The sequence below is a fragment of the Psammomys obesus genome, unplaced genomic scaffold (assembly GCF_907164565.1).
Source record: "Psammomys obesus unplaced genomic scaffold, mPsaObe1.curated_primary_1811, whole genome shotgun sequence".
Taxonomy (NCBI): Eukaryota; Metazoa; Chordata; class Mammalia; order Rodentia; family Muridae; genus Psammomys; species Psammomys obesus.
The window spans coordinates 51,684,656-51,691,829 of record NW_026585504.1 but is presented as its reverse complement, the minus strand read 5'-3'; the positions used below and the strand labels follow the sequence as shown (position 1 = coordinate 51,691,829).

The following is a 7,174-nucleotide window of genomic DNA, read 5'->3' as shown; positions in this document are numbered from 1 at the left end:
AAATAATGAAGTCACTATAATTCTGGTGTCTTCCCATCCATAAAATACCTAACACTGTACATTAAGTTTTTAATATCATAGAAAAACTTGGCTCTTCTATGGAACTCTTTATTTTCTTGATAGGTCTTTAAAGTAGGCATTATAACGAATGGAAAAAAGCCAATAAACTGGCACCTATTTTAACACTGAAGATTTACAGAAACTTTTTAAAAGTTATCATAATCCCTCTTTTCTTTTTTGCCCTCCACTTCAAATCCAACCACTCCATCACTATCCCTTCTCCGTTTCCTGTTGTTTTGGATGCTAAAATGCTGATTCACTTGTGATAATTGATCCATTCCTAGAACTTTGTGTGTCTGATGGAATTTGAGAGGCAATGTAAACTCTGCACTGGATGTAAGTAATGTCTTTACGCTATTGCCTAGTCATTGTACCCAAAGTATCAAAGGGATCCTTTTCACAAGGATCCAGAAGTCCAGGGCTGCCTTTGAGAATAATCCCTGAAGAAATGCACTCATTCTCTCCTCAGGCATCTCCAGGGATCTGAAGACTAGACACACTACTAATTGCTTTCTCTACCAGTAATTCCATAGCCCAGCTGGGAAAATCAGACCACGCTGGAACTCTTGACAAAGGTCGCAGAAAATATGTATGCTAACCGCCCAGGACTGTGAACAATTAGGTCTAGCCTGAAACCACTTAGCTTGGAGTAGAGAAGCCACAGCATCAAGGCATTTTCGCCTGTCCAAGACACCCGGAGAATCTTTGACCATACAGGAAGTTACATCTCATTCCCTCATGTTCTCTTCTCGAATGATTGGAGATGTCAGGGTGATAGTGACTTGCATTTTGTGCTCACACAGGAGTTCAAAATTATCGCTGCTTCAGACACAGCACTTTTTATGTCGTACTTCTCAGGACTTATAACAGCAAGGTATTTGGGTAAGCTTTCTGCAATACGGCTTAATAATGTCTTTGAAGGTTTTTCTGAGTGCTGCAAAACACGGTTGGCATTTCTGTCTCCTTGGAGAAGTAGTCCTTTTGCCAATACTCCTACTCACAACACCCCTTTCAGAGCTCTGTCATTACCGTCCTCTTTGTTATCTCTTCCTCTTTGTTCTTGCTCTTCTCATGTTCAGACAATCTGTCTGAAACAAGTTTTAAAGCATGTTCAGTGTTAGAAACAAATTTCTGAACTCCTTGTAACTCTTCTTTTGTTGGTTAAATGGTTGTATGCTTTGTCATTATATAACAATCATCAGATGAGTCAGGGAATCATAAGGGAGCGGGACCCCGTGGCTGGGAAGGCATGCCTGGTGGAACTCCCAGAAGTCCTAACGAATGGCCTGAAGGACAATGTGAATAGCCTCCATCAGGCATTTGTCAGCTAGCAACTGTAGTTGGATGAGAATAGGCAAAAACTGAAGCTGGCTGCTGGACTTTGCTCCTGCCATCCAACCGATGTGCATTTTATTTAATTTTGTTGGAAGAATACAAATATTTCTAACTCTTAACGAAAAAGTTTTTCTTGAATATGCATACTGTATTCTGAGCACACCCTTTCCAACCTTTCCTACACCCTCTTTTTCACCTTCCCTCAAAAGACTATTCCTGCTGTACCCCTATACAGTTTCAATTCTACTTTCATTTTGTGTGTACACTCATGGTTTTCAGTGACTACATAATGTAAGGCCCACATATGAAGGAAATAATCACCATTTCTCTTCCTGAGACTGACTTAGTTCACCTGATGTTTTTTTTGTTTGTTTGTTTGTTTGTTTGTTTTGTTTTTGGTCTATATGCACCCATTTTCTGCAAACAACATAATTTTCTTCTTCTTCATGACCGAAGATATTTCCACTATGTATGTCAACCATATTTTTTCTCATCTGTTCATCTGTGGTTGGGCATCCAAGGTGATGGCATATCTCTTCTTTTGGGAACAATCCTACAATTAAGACTAGTGTTCAAGTATACTACGCTGTGTCTCCTTGGATTCTTTGGGGGAAATACTCAGAGTGGTAAATATAGGTCATTGTATGGAAGTGTTATAGAAAATTCTTTTCACATGACTTGTTCATCGCTGTTACCACATTATGTCATCCCTTACTTTGTATTTTTTCACAGATTCACAAACTCTTTTAATACAGACATAGCTGTTGCTGCACAGTGAAATATCAGCATATGGCAAATACTCCCTATATACAATGATAAGAACTTAAACTTACATAAACTTCTGTCCATTCACAACTTGTTGAAATGTTAAAAGACCAATTTACCTAGTTAATTTGATAGGCATGGACAGAGAACAGTTTATAGTGTCTTTTTCATATCTATCAGTATTCTTAGTAGAATATCAAGAAGACATGATAGTGACTCTGTGAAGCCAGAAATGACCACGCTACTTTCATATTTTTAAAGCCAAACATCTATTTCTTCATTTGCATCAAGTACATAATATAGACCTATCTCACGAATTTCTGACACAGAGACATACTTCATACCTAACTATGCTTTCATAATGTAGGCCAATATTTATGTGATAGGATTTTCTTCTAATCAAGATGCTGATAACAAATTAAGTAACCACAAACAAAATGTTAAATTGCACAGCAAATGTGTGGGGTTTTATGGTACTATGGCCTAAGCAGGTTTAGACAAGTTAATCAACACTTTAACTTAGTAAGCCACAGAATTCAAATTAGGTGCTCAAAATGCAATTACTGTTGGTTTAATTTGTTTTCGCAGAAACCCAATCAGAAGTTACCTGTTTTGCATAAACACTACAATATAGGCATTGGTAAAATATCCAATATTGATTCCAATTGCATGTTTTCAGGTTACATTCATTCGGGTTATGCTCTGAACCAATAGAAATGAATTTCTGAAGTCATCAAGAAGTTAAACCTGGGTCTGGGAAGATGGCCCAGTGGGTAAAGTGAACAAAGCAGTTTTACAAATATGAAGCTGGAGTTTGGATACCCAGCAACAGTATGAAAGCAGGGATGGCACAATATCCCATCCACAAGATGAATGGTTGAAAAAGGGAAACAAAGGATCCTTCTGGCAAGTTGGAAAGTTAGACTAGCTGAATAAAAAATGTCTGGGTCCAAGAGAGAGATACAGATTTAGTAAATGGACTTGGGGAGTGGCATGCATGCAGAAAGGGGAGGGAGGGTGGGATCAGGAGGGGAGGAGGGAGGGGCTTATGGGGGGATACAAAATGAATAAAGTATAATAAGAAAAAAAAAGAAATTGAAAGTGGTGGAAGAATAGAGACACCAAAGTCAACTCCTATCCTCTGCAAACAGAAATGCATGTTGCAGGCACACACACACACACACACACACAGAAATACTATATCCACATCCATACAAACCAAAAAAAAAAAGAAAGAAAAATAAAGGAGGAAAGGATAAGAGTCTTCTTGTACTGTCATGTCTCATCATCATTCTAACTAATGCTTCCACAGTTACTCTTCTTGGTGGGCTCAAAATTATCCATCACAATGACTTAGGGGTTCAGTAAGCAGCATATTTAATTTTTGACTTTTTTAAATTGGAAGTATTTTAATCGGTAGTGTTAGAGAGAGCACACCACTCAGTTTCCTTAGATTGTTCTTGCTTTTTATGTGTTCTGCTCTAATTATGAAGAAAAACATTTATTCTCCCAGATACCTCACAATAATTCCATTTTTCAATTCCTCAATTCATAGTCAAAGACCCTTTTAGTCCTGGACAATGCCCAATTTTCTTTCAATGTAAAGAAAGTCAGACAATCTTGCTCTATTTAACCTACTCTGTCTCTCCTTTCTCCTATCTTCTGTCCTGCCTCTCTCAAATTATCGTGTTTTCCCACTGACACACAGATAGAAACACAGAGATAAGAAGGCAAGGTAATGTCAACAAAACAAGGAAAGACAAAAAAAATTAGAATGGTATCTTTTGATCTGTAATGATGGTAGCATTGGTGGAAAGAAATAAAGCATTAATATTCTTTCCAAAAAGAAGCCAATGCATGACTGATAATTTCCCGTATGTTATGCAGAAACAAGTACCACCATGTTTATGTGTTAGAAAAACAGCATGTAATTATGTTAAATGTACACACACACACATACAAACACACACACACACACACACACTTCATAAGATCTACTGTTCTGCAATATATCTAGATACCAGAAGTTCAAAATTAGTCATGCAGCTCCAAAACCAAGCTATACATGGGAATTGTCCATATTAGAGTATGGTGAAATTCACCCCTATATTATTTAAGAGAATATCAGATTTAGAGATTCATGACAAAATCATTTGTCACCCCTATTTCCGTTTTTCCACTAGACAAATTTTACTTTGACATTACTCCATTCCTTTCATAAGGACACCTGTTTTCCTTACTGATCCCGCCCACACAATAGTGACTATGTCCCCTATTAAAATTTCTTGACCCATTTGCAAATGCCCTTTGATGCAAAAGTAATATATTAACTGGTTACACAGATGATGCTGTATCTTTCTGTAGTATTATCACTTTATTGGAGACTCTCCCTAGTTTCCAGTTTCCAAAGAGTTCTTTAATTCACACACACACACACACACACACACACACACACACACACACACACACATATATTTATATATATATATATATATATATATATATATATATATTAGAGTGGGAATAGATTAGAATAAAGTGCTTGTACAGAATGAGGACCTAAATTAAAATCCCATACACCCAGATAAAACCCATGCATGGTAGTGTGTGCATGTAACAGTAGCTCTGAAGATCAGATAGGTAGAATCTGTGAAACTGGCTGGCCATTCAAACCAAAACTGTAGGTTTCAGGCTCAGTGAAGTGACATTCTTTCTCTCTCTCTCTCTCTCTCTCTCTCTCTCTCTCTCTGTCTCTTCAGAATAAGGTGGGGAGTAATAGAAGAAGACACCCAATGGCGACCTCTGGCCTCCATATGTACAAACACTGGCAAGTGCACTCACACATCTATGAGCATATTCATGCAAGCAACACATGCATAACCAAGTAAATAAGTGTCTTGATTAGTTCCCATTGTCAACAGAACACAGTTGACAATGTTCTCAGGATCACCTGAGAACTCGATCTCAAGAGAGAGGCTTCCAAAATCAGATTTGCATATAGGTATGAATGTGATCTTGGGCTGTGCGAAAAAGCTAGATACGCATGGACCAGCAAGTGAGTCAATGAGCAGGATTCTCCCATGGTTTGCGTTACAAGTTCCTGTTAGAGTATCTACTCTGACTTCCCTCAATGAAGGTTTCTGACCTAGAAAAATAAGCTAAATAGATTATTTCTTCTAAATTTCATCATGCTGTCTGCCACAGCAGAAAAGAAAAAGAGAAAGAAACTAGAATAAAAAAATAAATGAATAATTTCATTCATTGTATCACATTGCCAGAAGTCTCCATGTTGAGTCTAAATATAAAATCTTGGGTTTAGAAATATGGCCTAGTGGTGAAGAGCACTTGCTGACTTGGGTTTGGTTCCCAGCACCCCAATGGTAGGTAACAACCATCTGTGACCCTAGTTCCAGGGACTGTGCCACTTGCTTCTTACTTCAGTGAGTATTAGGCAGGCACGTGGTATATTCATATATATAAAATAAAGCAAATAAATATAAGAAAATAAATCCTAAAATATATCTAAGTTTATTAGCACAGCTAAAACTTTCTATATTGAATATAAATTTATGTGTTAAGACTTTTGGTATAATCTTTTCATTTATACTACTGATTTTTTTTTCTATTATTCTTCACTGGATGTTTAATCCTAATAGATACATGGACCAACATATAAAACAGTAGATGGAATATAAACATGTTTTTCATCTTCATTCCCCTGTTAACACTCAGAAAAGTTATCACCATATAACACATTCAATGGAGAACAGGAAATCATATGGGATATGAAAAACAAAGAGGAAGTCCATGATTCATCTTCTTGCTCATTGTTATAGGGAAAAAAATATTCTGTTACAGTGGTATCAATTCCAGACTCATGGTTGGGAGGAAGAGACTGTGAAGGCTTGTGAAAAATTCAACTGTTCCACCCAAAAGAGACCATCTATACAACAAACCATTGAAGAAAGTCCTTAGTAATTGTTACAAAGATGCTGAATTGCATCTCTATACATCTGATGGCTTCTGGTAGGGGAGTTAGAAAGGATTCAGTTATCTTTAAGGAGATGGCCACTGTGAGTTTGACCATGCTCCAATGAATATGCAGACAACACAAATTGTACTTGGTGTATTTTTTAAAATATTTTTGAGGGGAACACACAAGGGCAGGAGGGTAGACCTGGAAGGTATGTGAAGTGTGATCAGAGTTCATTGCATAAAATTTCCAAATAATCAAAATTTAAAAAAAAAATGACATTTTGGAAAAAAAAGATAAAAAATAAGTTTCTTTGTTTTCTCTTAGGAAATTCTATTTGATGGTAAGATGAAATAAAATGGACTTCAGTTTTGGAAATTAAAATAATGGTTAATTAATGAAAGGTTCATGTGTAGACAGACACAAGAAGAAATTATGAGTTGAGACCTGGTAGAGAAAGTCATGTGATTCTATGTTATGTTTCACAACATAATATTTATTTTTTTATTATTTGAGAATTTCACATCATGTATCATGATTACACTCATTTTCCAGGCCTCTCAGTTTCACATGCTTGTGGCCTACTCTCCCCCACACCCAAAAATGAAAGAGGATGAGAGGGGGAAAAGAAGAAGAGGAGAAGTAGAAAGAAGAGGAGAAGGAAGAGGAGGAAAAGGATGAAGAAGAGGAGAAAGGAAGGAGGAGGAGAAGTCCAATTTGTGTTTCCTATGTGCTCCCATATTCTCCCTGGAGTATGGTCAAATTTTCAGAGGCCAGTCCTTTAAGAAAACTGAGTCCTTCCCCACTAGAATCCATCAATTATTGAAAGCTACACTTCAGCATCCTTATCACAAATTTAAGAGTTCTCTTTGATAGCTTTCTGTTTAGACTGTTACTTTTGAGGAGGCAGGGTACAGGTAGGGTGTTGTCAGAGAAGTCTTTGTTTGGCCCATAAGTCTCCATGTATAAGAAACTAGGAGTTAGAATTTCCAAGACAATAGGCTTCTTCATCACCCCCTTGACCTGAGACAAAAGCCTGGA

At 37.1% G+C, this 7,174-nt stretch overlaps 1 pseudogene; it reads right to left on the bottom strand.

The window, feature by feature from the left end:
• Positions 1-206: 206 nt before the first annotated feature.
• On the bottom strand, positions 207-1,380 carry LOC129674832 (zinc finger RNA-binding protein-like; annotated as a pseudogene).
• Between the last annotated feature and the right edge of the window lie 5,794 nt (positions 1,381-7,174).